This window comes from Mesocricetus auratus, unplaced genomic scaffold, assembly GCF_017639785.1.
Source record: "Mesocricetus auratus isolate SY011 unplaced genomic scaffold, BCM_Maur_2.0 Super-Scaffold_100010, whole genome shotgun sequence".
NCBI classification, from domain to species: domain Eukaryota; kingdom Metazoa; phylum Chordata; class Mammalia; order Rodentia; family Cricetidae; genus Mesocricetus; species Mesocricetus auratus.
In genome coordinates, this window is record NW_024429194.1 from 40460808 (window position 1) to 40479276 (window position 18469).

General features: G+C 37.4%; 1 pseudogene; it reads right to left on the bottom strand.

Annotated features, from left to right (window-relative positions):
• Positions 1-18011, bottom strand: part of LOC101835756 — a 39300-nt pseudogene extending 21289 nt beyond the window's left edge.
• Positions 18012-18469: the final 458 nt, after the last annotated feature.

The window sequence follows — 18469 nt, forward strand, 5'->3', positions numbered from 1 at the left end:
GGTAAAGAAACTGGATGGTAATGTTCACTCAGGGATTTAAAACAATGTTAAACGGTCCTTCTATTGAAGATATCTCTCCTTCTAAAGCCAACCGCTGCTAAAATAAGTTGTTCTATATAGCATAGATTCATAGAGCCAACTAGCTCTGGTACCTTAATGATTTTATTCAAAATTCTCTTGAGCTCTGATTGCATTTCTTTGAAAAAGAAGCATATTGTATTGGGCTGAAGCTTACATATAACAGATAACATACCCATCTTATGGCTTTGTTACATAATATATAAAACTAAGGATGATAGTGTTTGTGACTTCACTGAGTTCATAAAAGACAATGAGCTACTAAGTTGAAAAAGTGACATAAAACAAAGTTCCAATGCTAAATAATTGGGTGGATATAGGTGCTGGATTTTTTGAAACAAAGTCTGGCTATGTAGACCTGGCTGAGAAGAATAACCTCGAATGTGCAATGATTCTCTTATCTCTGCCTCCTGAGTGCTAAGTTTACACATGTGCTCCATCAAATCAGAATCTAGGACTAAATCTTTCAGCTTGGTATATCTCTGGTGTCCACCCACTTTGATATTTCTTATTACGAGTTTAAGGAAAAGTTGTGTGCAGAGGCATGGATAATGATTTACAGGACCAGGCTCAAATATAGGTTAAATATAATTTATTTTGGGGAAAAGTCACTTATAGAAGAAGCAGATGGCTGTTCCTGCCCGACCAGACACAAGACAGAGCCACTTGCCCAGACCCCAGACCTAAGCTCACTCCCAGTCCTGACCTCACCTGTGACCTTGCCCAAATGGGTGCAGGCGGGGTGTATATCTCACTACAGTTGTGGGAGAATGCCTTTAATCCCAGCAATCGAAAGGCAGAGATAGGCAGATCTCTGTGAGTTTGAGACCAGCCTGGTCTAAAAGAACAAGTTCCAGGACAGCATCCAAAGCCACAGAAAAATCCTGTCTTGAAAAACCAAAACAAAAGAAAAAAGAGGACAAGGATCTGGAAGTATTTACGGTGTAGGAGGTAAGTATGATCGAAATACAATGTATTAAATATATTTAAATACAAGCATATTTAAATGCAAAAAAGTTAAAAGGTGGTATGTGTTTCCTTACTGGTCCACACACAGATTTTCGTATAACATTTGCCATAGTCACATAATGTTAAATGCATAGTTTAGTCTTCACAACTCCAAATGTCATCTAATATCATTGTGTTGCATTTGGTGAACTGCGTCAAAAATCGGTTGTGATATATTTAAGTTTCTGGAAACTATTAATTTGTATCCTTTTTTACTTTCTTTTCTGTTTATCCCCTGTGTCTTTCACATAATGCATCTGCATCCCATTCATTTTCCTGTCCCTTTGTATCTACCCTCTGCCCTTGCAACTTCTCCCCAAATAAAATATAGAAGAAAAAATCAGTCACATCATGGAAGCTGTAGTGTGTCACAGTGAGTCTCACAGTAAGCCCTTTTATCCATCTATCTTTACTTGCGTGGGTTCATGGTAAAGAGTCATTGGTGTGGTTCAAGGCCTCTGATTTCTACTACACTATAGATTCTGGGCTCTCAAAGAAACTCCTTTTGGTTATCCTGTTGTTGCTCTGTATTGTGGAGGTCCTACGGTTTTGGGTCTGCAAGATGGGCCCCTTCATATCCTCCAGCAGACCACTGATGGAGTGGATGTTGGGGTGGGTGAACTCATCACCTTGGGTCTGGGCCCGGGTAGTTGCAGGGTTGGTCAGCCCACCAGCTCTCCCTTGTCCTCACCACCAGGGTGAGATCTTCTGTATTGTCCTGGACAGTTCACCCCTTGCAATGATGAATAAAGTGCAAGACCGTTTCTCCTGCTTTCATGTCCTCGGGATCGATTTTCTCACACCTACACCATCAGGGCAAGCTCTGCTGTGTTGCCCAGGGGTGGCGCTGATGAGGAGCAGGAGTGGCTCTCTCATTCTTAGGACCTCTGGGCCAGCTCTCCCACCTGCCTTGGGTGTTGACTGGAGGCCTGAGGTGGGGGTGGGCATCTGTCTCCTGCCTATGCCATGACAGATGAGCAATCAGGATAGCAGGACTGGCTCACCCACACTTTGCCCAATGGTATGAACTCTATTGTGCTGCTGAGGAGAGTACAGCGCCTGCTCTCCCAAGTGTTGTAGATAGTGGTGGGCAAGAGTAGCTTTCTTGTTCTTATGGCCTGAGGGCCAGTTCTCCTAAAAGCTTCAGGCATTGGCAGGGGCAGGAGGAGTGGAAAACACTTCTAAAACATGATCATTTCAAACCATTCTTTTCTAAGTAGTAAAGTGATGACTCATCCATTTACTGTGTATTCAAATACTAGGTTTTTAGTAAGATCTGACTTGACTTTGCCTAAGGTGATGTTTACTTAGTCAAACGGTCGTACAAATAAGAACTACACCTTGTTTGGTTAGGCTTTGCATGAGTCTAAGTTCTACAGAATCAGCTTCCTTATGCAGTGGCAATCTCCTAACCCTTGGCCATTTTCCTTTTCACACATTACCCTCTCTACAGTTTGAATGTGGTTATCTTTGAACAGAGCCCTGAAAACTAATACATGAGTCATGCAGCAGATGAGAAGGTGAAATACTCAGAATCTGGTCCCCCAAGTGCTTCATAAAGTAGAGATGGCATACCAACTTTTACATTCACATGAAGGAAAGAAAAAAAGTTTTGTTTCCACCATACATTTTAATTTTTGTGTATGTTTTATGTATTACTTGAAGTTAAATTAACTTTCATTAAAGTCCTCCTGTACTCCTTTATACATAAATTATATTGTCTTTGCTATTACCTTCATATAGAAGGTACGGTACATTACAGTGAATAGTCTCATTTCGTTCCAATATAATAGCACGGTGGTGCTTCAGTGTTAGAATAGTATCCCTAGAAGTGATCCCCAGAGGTAGAACTGTCAGGTCACACAACATATGGTGTCACAGAATGTGGGATTTCTGTCCTTCAGTGGATGGTATCAAGTTCCATCCCAGATTAACCCTTTCCTACAGAATTTCTTTTGAAACATAGAAAGTATCCTAACTTGTTTTCATTCTTGGTAACAAACATATAAAAAAATGATTCTCATTTACTCTTGGAAAATATATTTTTCTAATTTCCTGTGAAGCGTAATACATTTTGCAAGCTGTCTGCTGACCTCTTTTGCTTACCCTCACAGATAGTGGCCAGAACTCTTTGTGTGTGTGTGTATGTGTGTGTGTGTGTGTGCACGCACGAGCTTGAGCACTAGAGCAATATGTATGAACATGACTGTGGGCATGCATTTGACATAGTGCCTGGGGAGGTTAGAGGACACAGCATTTTGGAGTTGGGTCTTTCTTTCCATCTTGCTGAACCCTTGGCTTCTGGACAAGGCTCTCTCTACCTCCTATTTTACCTCAGAAGGCCAGAGGTTAGAGATATTCACCTCCACATCCAGATTTTTAAAATATGGGCTTCAGAGATCCAGCTCCAATCGCTAGGCTTGTGCATCAAGCACTGTACCCACTAATTCATCTTTCTAGGCCAACAGCTTCTTGGAAATAAAGCTGTTAATTCTTTAATTTTCAATGACATAAGAAATTTTCAGAAGATTGCAAGCCTTCTATATTTAGTGTGATCTAAGTTTAAAATTATCTTTTTCTTATAGTTTTATATGTAGTAAGAATTTTAAAATAATACTTTATCCCATTTTTCAGTAAATTCAATTTGTTTTCAAATGTGTATGTGTACATACATATGTACATGTAGGGAGTAAGACAATGAAATACATTTTATTTTCAGATGGTTTAAAAGATTTCCAGGACAGTTTGATTACACTTATATAAATGTATATTTATATAATATTCATAGATATAAATTATATACAATGTATTAATTCAATACTTACCTATATTCTACACAAATTTAATATTTCATTTTATTACACATAGTTTTGTAGAATGGTTTATTTTTCTGAAAAATGCCTTATTTCTGTAAATTTATATCTAGCAAAAAAGCACTGTCACCATTATAGCCTTAACATATATTCTGGGTAATGATTAAAAATAATGAAATTTGAAGTAATTAGCTATTTTGCCTTTTTCTAAGTGAATTTTTAAATAAAAAGTCACAATGAAACAATATGTAATTAAAATTTATTAGCTTTTTGAAGTGTCATTAAAAAATGAAACCCAAGTTTCTGTGATAACTGGTACACGTTGGTGGATTCCAATAGCAAAGGTGGAAAACAAACATGGGTCAAACATCAGATACTGTTTGCAGCATTCCCAGAATCTACTGCTAACTTCTGTGTTTTAAGATGTTGGGCTTGTAGGGTATCCTATGGATGACTAGGTACATTGTCTGGATATGCCAAAATCACTGTCACGAGACTCCTTTCCCTTTCACCTCTTGATCTGACCCCAGAAGACCTATCAAGAACCGAAGTCTAATAAAGAAGCACTGGAGATATTTGGTGGATCTGTGCCCTTTTGCTCAGCATCTAGCTCTATCACCCTTACTTACAAGCAATTTCTCTGAGAAAAATCACTGCTTTCCTTGGATAATCCATACAGGCAGGGTGTGATCAGCCTGACCTGCTAAAGCTCCAGGTCACTCAATAACAGAGTGGGTCATATTTCATACTGTGTTAGAGCCATATCTGGGATTCATTTCTAATTCTGCCATCTTCTCCTTGAACAAACCTAACTTAATCTTGACCGTCAATACAACAAGAATGCTAACGTCTGCATTGTCAGGCTATTGAATGTATTAAGAAAAGGAAAAGCATACAGGCCCTTGGTAGTTCCTCACCTTTATAACAGGCTCTACATAAGGGACATACTGGTTTAGATGTCAATGGCTATATATTCCCCATCATAACTTTGCCCATAGAACTCTAGTACTAACTTCAAGTACAACTTGAAGGAGTTGCTTTTTTTCTTCTGCATTTATGAATGAACTCAAATTGTCAGACCTGCCAGCAAAAGCCTTTCCTGCTGAGACATCTTGCTGGACATAAACATGTCACACTTAATAACTGTTCATACTGAATAACACTCACTCACATTACTGATACTACAAGTATCAGAAACTTGGATTAAGATGAAGACAGCATGTGATCCTACATTTAAAATTTTACATTTAATTAAAAATGTACAGGGAAAAAGCTAGAAGCAATTGAACCATTTTGACATTTGGAAAGAAAAATTGGGGTGATTTATTTTCTGACATGTCAATTTCCCTCTAAATATTTAGAAGGAGCAGTATAGGAACTTATAGCCAACTGTACATATGTTATGACAGTCATCACAATTCCAGGATGCACACTGGGAACGACCAAGTAGAAAATGTGACTCTGTGTAAGCTCACAGAGACTAACCTAAATCCCAGATGGAATTTCCCCATATTCATTAAAATGAGATAAACCTAGGAAAGATACGATACAGATGGTAAGGAATGGGTTAAACACATTTTCTGTGTATAACAGCAGAATTGGACACGTTTTGTGTACAGTTTGGGTTTTCAGATTTTTTGCAGAAAAGGGAAACATAGTCACAAACAAAACAACCTTGAGAGAAAGCATCAAGGCTTGTACTTTTTCTTTTTGCTCCAGCATAATATAAATAATTAGTGTATTCCTGAGGAAATAGGATTTTGTTTCTTCTTGCCTTTTTCATATCGTACAATTTTCTAGCTGAATAAAAAGCCTTCAAAAATCCTTTCATTTTAACCACTTACAAAATAATAATCACCTATAATTTTTGCCCCTGTTCTTATAATAAGGTGAAATTCAGTTCAAACTACTAATACAAGCAAAGTCAATATTTCATTGTCCAGATTTTGCCTATAAAATCGACCTGTGTAAGCCCCTTTTGTGATTCATGTCAGAAGAAAAACACTGAACATCCTGCGGATACTGTGCCTGGTTCTCCACTTTCCATGAGCAGACTGTACAACAAATGTCATTGTGCTTTGCAAAATTTGAATTTATAGTTAGATTGTTTCTATGTGGAGGGGAATTACATTATGAACATCTTATTTGGTCCTTACACTCCCTACAATGTTCCCCTTCTCTCTGTAATTGCTGTCTTTTGTTTTAGGGTTGCAGTAAGCTCTGCTCAGGCTGTGCAATAAAGCAACAAAAGGACCCTTTGCCTTAAACATTCCCCGTTCCCCTCGCCTTTCACCTTCTCTGCTGCCAGTAATCCGAAGACCTAGGTTGTTGCTTCCAGATCTTTCCAAATCCCAGTTCAAACCTCATTGTAGTGTACCTTACAAACTCCAGATTCCTCTAACACACACACACTCACACACACACACACACAAATTCTCTCTCTCTCTCACACACACACAAACACGTGTGCTGCACACACTCTCTTTGTCCAATACACACAGATACACTGTCTGATGCACACATTCTCTCTCTGTCACACACACACACACACACACACAGAGAGAGAGAGAGAGAGAGAGAGAGAGAGAGAGAGAGAGAGAGAGAGAGAGAGAGAGAGAGAGAGAAGAGAGAACACCACTGGGTACAAATGTTTTAGTAAAGCAGGAAAAGCACTTTCAGTCTTGTCTCCTAACCCTACCTTTACACTCTACACAAGCTGATTTGTCCCTTTGTCCCCACACATTGCTGATGTCATCACAATACTGTTTTCTCCTGTTGTTCTCAATTCCTGGAAGGCTCTTTTATTTTTATGAACCTCACTTGCTCCATGAAAACTTTGCAGCCTCCAACAGACAATAGAATATGCCATTAATTGCATTAGTCATATGCCTCGGGTGAATTCGTATCAGAAATTTCCTGTCTTTTCCTGATGAGGTCGCTCGTGGGTCATCAGTGTTCCAGTGATAACAAGTTTGACCATGGCATCTGCTTAATATGACAAAAAAGGAATGACATTGGCCCTTAGCTCTTCCAAACAAAATCTTTGGCAGAAATATATAATTTTCTATTTATTTTCCTGTCAGTGACACAGGGAAAACCATAAATGATAATTTAAAGAATTTAATGCAGTTTTTAGAATACTGTAGATGTTTAATAAACTTGTAAAAACATTGTTAGTCATGTTGCAAGGATACAACCATAGTAGGGCTGTTAGAACATAGAAGGATGCTGCTAGTACATTCAGATAAAGTCATAGACACATCTTTGTGAAAGAAATTTTATGCATCTAATAGTTAATGCAGTGCCAGAGTTTGTAGACATTATTGACCAGAGGAATAGTAGCCTGCGTGCCTATTAATTCTGTTAAATAGTAACATAGAAATATTGGTTTATTTCCCATAAACTTACTGTATTCAAGTATTGTACATAGAAACACGCATCTGAAAAATCACCCTGGAATAACAACAAAATCTGGTTTTTAGTTTAGTATTAATGGGATTTGTTCATTGAATGCCAACGCTAGATAACAGAAAAAAAATAGACCCCAACTGATTGACTCACAAATCCACTGTTAAATTTGTCTTCAGCAAGACCTGGAAGGAAACTCAGATAATGACCTCACACATCCAACATCTCTTACCAAGTATGCAATATCTGCCCCTCGTGAAGCAAAACATGGAAGAAAAGGAGACACAAGCAGAGACATGTTCAGTTTCTGTTCTGAATCAATTTGTGCTTTGAACCAATGTTGCACTTGAAAAGAACAATCGTCCAGAGAACAATAAAGACAACTTGAGAAAAGTGTACTTGAGACATAGAGAAACACTTCCTGAAAATTCGTATTTGTAAAGTATCCAATTTATTGTGGAGTTCTACGTGATAATAGTCAATAACAGAAAGAGTTGCTCGAGAGGCCAATCCATTTCAGCACTAAGAGATACGTTTTTAAATGTAAGGGTCACTGAGAGGTTTTATTTATGCTACTATTTTATAAGATGAATATACATATTTTTGTTTTTCATATGATAAATAGAATCTATTTCTTGCATTCAAATATGTTTGGAGCTGACTGGAATCTCGATTGAAACATTAGTTTGGGTTTAATTAGTTTTTCTTTTCCTCATGTAGGAAGTATTCTCGGGTCTAACAATAAATTTAATGAAAATCTGTTAATACTCTAAATTCAGTACAGTATGCCAAAATTGTGGGAATATTTCCATTTAAATTCATCCTTCATAAGCAGTAAGCAATACATGCTATTCTGTTTTATATATTTTTGTATTAACAATATCTATAATTTATTTGCTAAAATACCAAGGGTATGGATCAACGTAATTAAAACTAATCTCTTTTTCTTCCACCCTTTCCTCCCCAATTTTCTCCCTCCCTCCCTCTCTTCCTCCCTCCCTCCCTCTCTCCCTCCCTGTCTCTCTCTCTCTCTCTCTCTCTCTCTCTCTCTCTCTCTCTCTCTCTCTCTCTCTCTCTCTCTCAAGTATTCGATGGGCATGGGTAGAAAATTAGGCCATCTGAACAGAATAATTTAGGAACAAATAAAATTGGGTGGCTGTGTTTGCAATAAGAGAGCCTTTCTAATGATATTACTCTGAAGATGCCATCAGAATACGATTATACAAGACAAGATAACCAATACTAAGCCATCAGCATCCACTCTCTGCCCTCTTGTGGTGGGTACTGCCAGCTGGTAAATATAAGATGAAATTATGAATCAATCAGCAATATCGATCAGCTAAAATAATTCTCACATTGTGTCTATTATTATGAATATGTGTACAAAGATACTTTTTCTTTTAGTGGTATTTTAAGTATACTGATTATAATTTTGCAATTGTATTATTCAAATCACTAACATAAAAGTGTCTGATTGGAAATAAACCAGGGGATCTAATTACAGCCCCCAGATGCAGAAGCACTTTTCCACTTTTTCATATTCTGCTCACTGTAATCAGGTGGCTTTGTTGTGCTTATTTAGAAATACAAAGAATTTGGGGAAATCAGTGCATTGCATAATTGCTGCATTTATCTACATTTAACTGTTGTATTTGGGACTACTTAATGCTGGACAATTCTGCTTGGAAGCATTGATTTACTCTTCAGATGCTGCATTTATTCAAACATTAATTGAATGTCTGCATTTCTTTGTATACAACACATGCCAATAGCAGCATTTCATCATCCTTTTGTAAGAAAGGTCTTATACTAAAGCTTTAAGAAGCCCCTTTTGTGATATGAGTAGAGGACCAGGGATGGCAGTATTATGAAGCTCTTGTCATAAAACACATTTCCTAGATGTTTGTTGCGATACCACCTTTTCAGCTTACTAATTTACCTAATATCCCTGCATCATTTTAGTGTTTGGTTTGTTAGAAATGCCAGGGAAAAAGTTGAGAGCACACATAACCTCTCTTGTTCTGCCTTTTTCTCTCAACCTCCCAGGTCCTCTTCGACTTTTTGCTTTCTCCCTGTAGACACGTAGAATTCGATTTGTATTCACCATGTATGAAATGACTTCTCTCTGGAATAGATAGGGCAATCTAGGGCCTGAGAATACAGTCGTGTGTGGACTTTCCTGATTCAAGGGATAAAGAAGCACTCTTTAATGGCGCCAGGAAGAGCTAATGATGCTTGTAATATTTCTAATATGCATACAATTATAATGTGATTGACTAATTTTTTACTAATTATAAAGCTTACTGACTTAAGTTAAGTCTGAGATTTAGTTCACATCTTACTCTCTGTTGTTTTAAAAATTTATTATTTATAGTCTCTATTCATTTGGCTTCAATCAGAAGAAACCATATTTGTGAGGTTAAGTATATAACAAATAAGTATAAAGAGCAATCACTCACTGCCTGTTGTAACACGCGTGTGCATGTCTGCTAATGATAGTCATTCAGCTAATAAAGGTATTTTTCATTACCAGTGCTAGAATGAGTGAGAGCTCTTGAGGCTGCTCAGCCTTCAAATTAAATGCCCTAATATAGAAGTGCCTTCTGAAATTCTCCTTACAAATTATTGGTGCAATCCTCAAGATGCTAGGAAGTACATGTCTTTTACGAGTGAGAGAAAACAGTTTAGATATATTTGGTAAACAGTGGTAATGACCACAACTACCCACAGGCATCTCTAGAATACAATTGCTAAGGTTACTGCATTCCTTGAGCACGTTGGTCTCTATATTCTATCATGTTCTCTCTACTGATTATCCATGCACTACTGAACTGAGTTCACAACTTATTCCATACCTTTGCACTTCTGTTCCTCCCTGCCTTCAAATGGTTAACTTTCCAGGAAAGGATGTAAACATTAACTAGATGTAACACAGAGGACGAAATACATTGATGGTACAAATAGTGTCTCTGTGTCAAGGTGGTAGAGTATAGGAAGCATCCAAATGAATGGTATTTGAACTGAAGAAAGTTCAAATGCAGAGACATGATTAATGCAAGGACATTCTGGTGGTTTCAAGCAACCATCAAAAACCCAAGTTCTTAGAGAAACTGGTTCTATGTATATCCATGGCTTAGGGAGAACTCAACTATTTTAAATCACCAAGAGCCTCAATATGATAGCGAATGCCTTTGGAATCAGGAAGAAAGAAAGAGGCAAGAAAGAAGGAGAATAAAGAAGAGGGGAGAGAGGAAGAAGGAGGGGAAGAATAAAGAGGAAGGGGAAGGGAGGAGGAGAAGGAAGGAGTGGAAGGGGGAATCACTGAACATTTGTCTATGAGACCATCATTTCATAATAATGTGTGTTAGATCAGTTTTCAAAAAAAAACAATTAGGAGATTGGATTGGGGGGAGAAGGGGAGGGTAGAAAGAGATGTGAGAAAGAGAGAGAAAGAGGAGGGGAGAGGAGGACATGGGAGAGCAGAAAAGGATGGGAGATACCATAAAAGAGGGAACCAGTATAAGTTGGAGGAGAGATCTGACACTAGGGAGATCTTCACAGATCTACAAGATGACACCAACTGGCATTAAGGCTACCTCAAATGCCCTCCCATGATAATGAAAATGATGACTACCTTATATGCCATCCTAGAACTCTCATTCAATGGCTGATGGAGGCAGAGGCACACACCCACAGCTGTGAACCATATTGAATTCCTGGAACCTAGTTGCAACGAAAAGTGATGACCAAAGGAATCAAGATCGGGATGGCATACCCACAGAGGAAGCTGACCTAAACAAGGGGGAACACATGGACACCAGACTGATCCAGCATGGTACTGATCCAGACACCTTCCCACAGAACCTAGATGACAGAGAGGAGGCCTTGGCAATCTGTGGGACCTGGGAGAGTGGAGCAGTATTTATTCCTGGCATACAGAAGGACTCTGGGAAACCATGCTACGTGGAGGGATGCTCTCTTAGCCTGGACACATGAGGAAGAACCTCGGCCCTTCCTGGGATGATGTTACAGACCCTGAAAATCCCTCATGGAGGCCCTTGCCCTCCCTGGGGAGCGGAAGGGGGGTCGAGTGGGGGTGATGGGTTGGGAGGATTGGGAACTGCGGGAGGGGGGGAGGGAGAGGGAGCTGAAAGTGACATGCGTGTAAAGGTAAATAAAAAAAACCCACCTTGCATGCATTATAAAATTTAAGGGACGCTTTCAAGGACATTGTTTAAGGTAATTAAAATATTGAATGTTGATATAAACAGAATTTGGATTTGTTAAATGCATAAGTTTTAAAACTGAAAAGAAAACCATCCTTCCAGGTAGATTCCTACCCAAAGGCAGGGCTGGAATCCTGTCATTACAGTAGTCTTGCAGAGAACCTCCAGCTTTCTTTACTTTCAAATACTTTTATTCTTCCACATAACCTATTCCATAAATTAACATAAATCTCACTTTACAGGGTTTCTGAGATTTTACAACCAGTCTTCACCTTTCTCTTTTGCAGTCATATTTTCTTTCATGGAAACTCATTTTTTATGCAATGTGGACATTTATATTTCTTTATTATAGTCCATTTAGAAATGTGAGAGTCTATATCTTATATTTCTAGGTCCTTCAGTATGCACTGCTCAACAATAGGTATTTTGTTACCTAACTTAAGTAGAATGATCAAAGACAGGCTAAAAATTGGTACAATAACATTATCTGAAATTCTCCTCATATTAACTTTCTAGCTATTTTAATGATGCCTCAGGCTTTTTAGTTTTTCTGTTCAAGGATTAAATTAAGATTCTTGAATCGAATTAGCCTGTCATATTTCTGTACTTTATTTAACATAGAGTATTTTGTGGAAAGATGGCTGGCCTTAACATATTTTTAAACATTCATTTTATTTGTATTTGTATGTATGAGTATAGGTCAGTGTGTGTGTGTGTGTGTGTGTGTGTGTGTGTATGTGTGCTTGTCCACATATTTAGAGTTGCTCATGAAGGCCAAAAATAGATGTTAGATTCCCTGTAGCTGGAGTTATTACTTGTAAACTAAACTGTGGTTTTCTGCTAAAGTAGCAACTCTCTCTTAACTGCTGAGCCATCTATCTATCTCCTGGACTTGATAATTTTGAAGTACAATGAGGACAATAACACAGCATTTTGGAGACTAGATAGCATGCTATAGAAATTATATTGTGTCTCCTTGAGCTCCTTGCATTGGGTCGCTTATTGTCAACCTTCTCAATGCTGATGATGAGTATACTTGTATTAGCAAAGTAACTACTACCAGGTTTTCTCAATAATTCTTTTTCACATTTTTAAAAATATTAATGAAACAAATTGAGCCTGCTAATTAGCAGAATATTGATTTTGATTTTGAATTACTTAAGGAAGATTTTAAGTTTTATTTTAATACACAGCCTGTACATTGCCACTGACAGCAGCTTTCTTCATGATTACCAAAACTCAAAGTGATCAGTAGCAGAATGAACTATGGTACATCCAAACACTGAAGTATTATGCAGTGTTAAAAAAGAATGAGATTTCAAACAATGAGAACAATGGAGGAACAATGGGTATTTCTAAGTGAAAGAAGTTGTTTTATGAAGATTAAACATGCATACTGTATTCTGGACTAGGAAAAGGGCCAATGGTTGGAAGGCTTAGGGTCAGAGACAGAGAGAAGGAGTGAGCAGACCTGGAAAAACACAAAGTATTGTTACAGTGGTGGAAATGGTTTTATATAATATAATATGAGGCACTTGCATGTCAGTTTACAGTTACTCAATTCTATAGAAATTAAAAAAACATCTGGAATAAATTCTTATGCATACTCTTTACTCTTGACATTGGGGTCTATCATGCATCCATTAGGCTTCTCGGTGATAGAAAGTGTTGAGGAAAGGAGAACAAACAGCAGACAACTTCTGTTGGGATATGCATAGTTTGGGTTAACAACATTAGAGTTTCCTTATTGCAAAGACTGAGTTGTTCTGTAGCAGTTTTGCATTCACAGCAAATTGAAAACAAGATATGGAAGCAACTTTATTGTCGTTTCCTCAACACTTTCTATCACTGAGAAGCCTAATTACACAAATCATTACTGAATGCAGCTCCATAACGACTACAACTGCTTATAAGAATGCTACAAACAGGTTCCAATATGACAGGGAACAAAATAGTTGCATGAGTATCTTTTTTGTCTCATGTGGTACTAAATTCCTGGGAGATAAGAAAGAGATATTTTGTCACTTTAGAATAAAATCAAGTCATTAAAAATATGAGGCTTTGGAGAAAACTATTTCCAATGGAAAAGTAAAAACAAATGTACAAATGTGTATCTATATCTATATGTAGATATAGCTAGATAGATGATAAATAGATTGATAGTAGATAATACATAGATTTAAAAGACTTTTAACATATTTAGGTATGAAGTAATCTTGTTTGGAAAACATGTTTGATATATTCAATAATAGATCTGGAGTTTTATTTTAATACATTGCCACTGACAACAGCTTTCTTCATGATTACCAAAACTCAAAATGATCAGTAGCAGAATAAACTATGGTACATCCAAACACTGAAGTATTATGCAGTGTTAAAAAAGATATGAAACTCTGAGTAGTGAAAAATACAAGCGTGTGCTGTTTCCTCTAAGAAGGAAGAGCCATTGAAGCAAGACTTTGAACAGGCAAGAGTTGTAAGGGTTTTTTTTTAGCATGAGAGGTGGGTTTAGAAGTTTCAGGGACTGTGTACATAGTTTATTATCACATGATAGTAGCCTAGAGAGCTGTTTCAGAAACTTACATCAGGAAGGGCAGTGAAGGGTCCCCATGGAAATCCTACAGCTGTAAAGTTTTCTTTCTATTTCTGATAGTCTACTCTTAATTTATTTTGTCTTTGATCAAATAAACTATCTTAGGTCTAGCTGCTATGATAAAATATCAAAAATTAAGTGTCCTATTAATAATCAAAATTTATTTCTCACAGTTGGGGAGAATAGAAAATCCTAGATCAAGGTAGAGATCAAGGTATGTGCTCCAAGAAGTCTATTTTATAGGGGGAACCAATCCCATTTCCAAGGGCTTCACTATCAGGATCCAATCACCTCTCTAAGTTCTCACTTCTATATTCTCTTCTGTTAGGAATTATATTCAAGTATATGAGTCTGGGAAATGGAAGACACACACATCTGTCTATAACAAGAATCTAAATGGAGACAGTATGGAAATGCCATATAATCACTATGTCCTAAATCCCTCATGAATTCAAATTTCCTTCCTTTTTTCCCTTCAAATCCCTATAGTCCTCTCTAAATTAAGACTAAGTGAGCAAAAATGATTCACTTTAAAGGATGTTGAAGCATTAAAACTTAATCTCCTCCAGGTACTAAGTTCTACTCACTGGGTCATTTTAAAAGGCCAAAACCATAATAGCAAACTGTTAAACCTCAGCAGCAAGACAAAGGCTTTCCCAAATGGGTATTTTGGACAAACACTTCAAACTTCTCTACAACATAGAGATGTAAATGTTTCTACCCTAGATTTCTATTTCAAAATAACTCATCTTCCTTTATCTCCTACATAAATACCTTTGCTGTGTTTGTGACTCAGGGTTGTTAACAGCTTTAGCATGACTCTTAAATACCTATTTATTACATACAAATTGCTGACATCTTCATCAATACCAGTTTCTTTGTCTGAATGATTATGGTAGCAATATAAACCAAGCCTTATCTTCTTAGTTTAACAGTAACTTATTACTATAATGTACTAGACTGGCAGGTCTTATGGCAGGAGTTTAGTCTATACCAGGATATTTCACTAATTTCCATGGAGATGGACAAAAAGCATATGGCTGTCTGAAAATCTGAATTTAGTCTCCATTACAAACTAACACTAGTTGTTAAAAAGACCTTGTTCACTCTGCAAAAAGAGCACAGTTAGTTATATTTCTCAAAGAATCAATACTAATCATGCTATGAAAGTAACTCAGAGCACTTTGTAAGAAACAGAGATGTGAACTCAATTCCATTTTTGTGAGAGAGGTACAAGTCAATATGTTTTGAAGACAAATTTTTAAAAAAATAATTTTAGGCAAAATTATAGTGAGAAGACATGTATCACTTTCAATATTAATGCAAAGCTATTATATGAATCTTGTCAATATTAATTATCACTGACTAGTGGAATGTCTCTCTCAGACAGGAGTTATCACTATCTGGTGTATTATTTCCAAATGTGTTTCCAATGCCTTTCACTGTGGGGAGAGTGCTGGAGTTTTGAGAGGTTAAAGGGCTGCAAGATTTCTGAGTGAAAACAGCAAGGTCACATGTAGTTGGCAAATGCAGTTTAGAGAACAGTAGGGAAATGTTGGAGGTGGGAAGAAATGGAATCCAACATAGTGAGGCAGGCCCGGCGCAGGAGTGCAGAGAGTGAACACCAAATTGATTTTACAGAGGACCACAGGTCAGCTCCCACTGCACTCTTCCAGCATCAATGGACTTGGTATTTATTGCTTTGCGTCCCCCATGGAATGTAGAAGACACACTCATTAAACTGCATGAGATTTCAGGAGAATTTTAGCCATACAACCTCAGACAGAAAACAATGAGTACTGTGCATCCTACAGAAATAGTATCGATCCTTTTAATTTTCAGCCAATGTATTTAAAATAGGTATAAACAGTATTCCAATTTTCCCATTATTTAATGGATTTTTTCTTCAAGTAATTTCTTTTTTATTTGAGTATGTAATCACTGGTCAGATACATTATACAGAATCAAGAGGGAAGATAAATATGTCTCAGATCAATTGAAAATAGTCTTACAAGCCAGGCGGTGTTGGTAAACACTTTTAATCCCAGCACTTGGGAGGCAGAGACAAGAGGATCTCCGCAAGTTTTAGGAGAGCCTGGTCTACAGACTGAGTTCCAGGATAGGCTCCAAAGCTACAGAGAAACTCTGTCTCAAAAAAGAGAGAAAGAAAAAGAAAAGAAAATAGCCATACAACAGATTATCACAGTACTGAGATGAAGAGCAAAATGCATCACTTTTGAAAGCTGCTTCAGCACCTGATATACCACCACCTTTGGTGCTAGCCTCAAGATCACCTTTGCTAAGTTGTCTCAATATTGAATGAACATAGAATTTTAGTATCACAATATAAGTCAGCTCCCTGCCACTACATCAAAATATTGGAGGGAGCGTATTTAAAAAATCTGCTTTTTATTTTAATCACAGTTTTTCGAGGTTCATTCTATAGGACTGGACCCATTGCTCTTATGTCTGTGTATATCAGGTGGGTGGAAGAATATGAAGGCTGTTCACCTCATCATAACATCACACTGTCCCCTTGAAGACTATGTCTTCGGTGTCCTGCAGCCATAAACCAGGCCTGACTCCTCAACGGCCTCATCACATGCAATGGCACTGCTACATACACAGGTCTTTTCTTAGATAAATATTGTCTAAATTGTTGAAAAGTGTGAATGCAAAGCTAGTGCATAGAGAGGAATGCACTAAAGAAATGCAAACAGAGAGAGATTTGGAGGAAGATATGCTGCTACTTTTAAAACATTGGCATAATTTATAAATATTGTGAAATCTATGCCAAATCGGATGTCCTTTGCAAGGAAGTATCACACTGTATTGCATACATTAAGAACTCTTAATTTCTATGTTCCATGACTTTAAAGACAAATTATCTTTGATATGTTCATAGTTACAACCAATAGTCACAAGCCACTTGATGATATCATAACATTTTTTTGGAAAAATTGGCTCAACTCTTTTCTTAGAAGAGTCTCAAAAACTAAGAGTAACATATCTATTTACTCTGAATTGCAATCTAGCTTGAATTCATATCCCACCGAAATGTGTATCCCACATGTGTACCCTATCACATCACAATGAAAAATAGGGATAAATTATGTTCATTCTGCTCCATTCACTGAAATAAGAAGGTAGATGTATCCATTTCCTGAGCTTGCCAACAATAAAGAAAGAAAAAGAGGGTTTTGATTTACTATGATTTAACTAGAAAATAAACATAATCACAGCACCTGTTACATGAGCGCCACAGTTTGTAGGGAGTGGAGCTGCCGATGGCAGGAACCTCAGAAAGCATGACAGAGCTTGCAGATTCATTCTTGTTCTCAAGGTTAAGTATTTCAATCAGTGAGTTCACTTTTGAATAACAATTTCCCCTATTATTCAAAAAGGTTATTTTTTGTGTGTTTTAGAACTTTACAAAACACACACACACACACACACACACACACACACACACACACACACAAAATCCCAGAGTGAAACATTCTTTAGGAAGGTCACCAATCGTCAATAACCATTTACAGTTACAATTAACAATACTCAACAGAGGTTTTATTAAATTTATTCTTTGACAGTTTCATGCATGTATATGAAGCATTCTGATTACTATTATGTCCCAACCACTCTTATCTTCCTACCACTCCATCAATCTTCAACTTTACAATCCTACAAGCACCCTTTCCTTGTTCATGTCTTGTGAACCACTAATTATAAAAAGGGATCTCTGAATGTCCATGGGTGTGTAACTTTCCATTGGCACTCACTTGCGGGTTCAAAATTGAAGAAAATAACTCTTCCTTTTCCAACATCCATCAGTAGCCAATAGTTGCTCATATGAAGGTGGAGCTCCTTGAGGCTTCCACTCTCCATGGCTAACTGCTGACAGGCCCAACCTTGCAAAGTCCCACTGACTCCATGTACCCACTGTAATTCTTACATTGGGGTTCTGCAATAGCACATTACGTTGATCTCTTTGATCTCTTTTATGGCTATGAGTTCATAGATATGAACTTGGCCCCAGGCTCCCATATGGTTTCCTGATTAGCCCTTCAAAGCAGAAGAAGCACTGTCCATGGTGGAGCTTACTTGATAACCCTTCCAGTTACTCTCTCTTCTCTAACAACAATTTCTTTCCAGCCTTCTTATCATTTAAGCTCATGTCTTTACCTTCTTCGACCAATCTCTACAAAAATTTTCATTATGTACTATCTCCTATTTCTATTTCTTTGTTAAATTAAATTCCATTTCTATTCTCTTCTGGACTTTGTATTTCTGTTATGCAAATTATCCAAACTTTGCTGTTTATAATAGAACACATTCGTTATCTC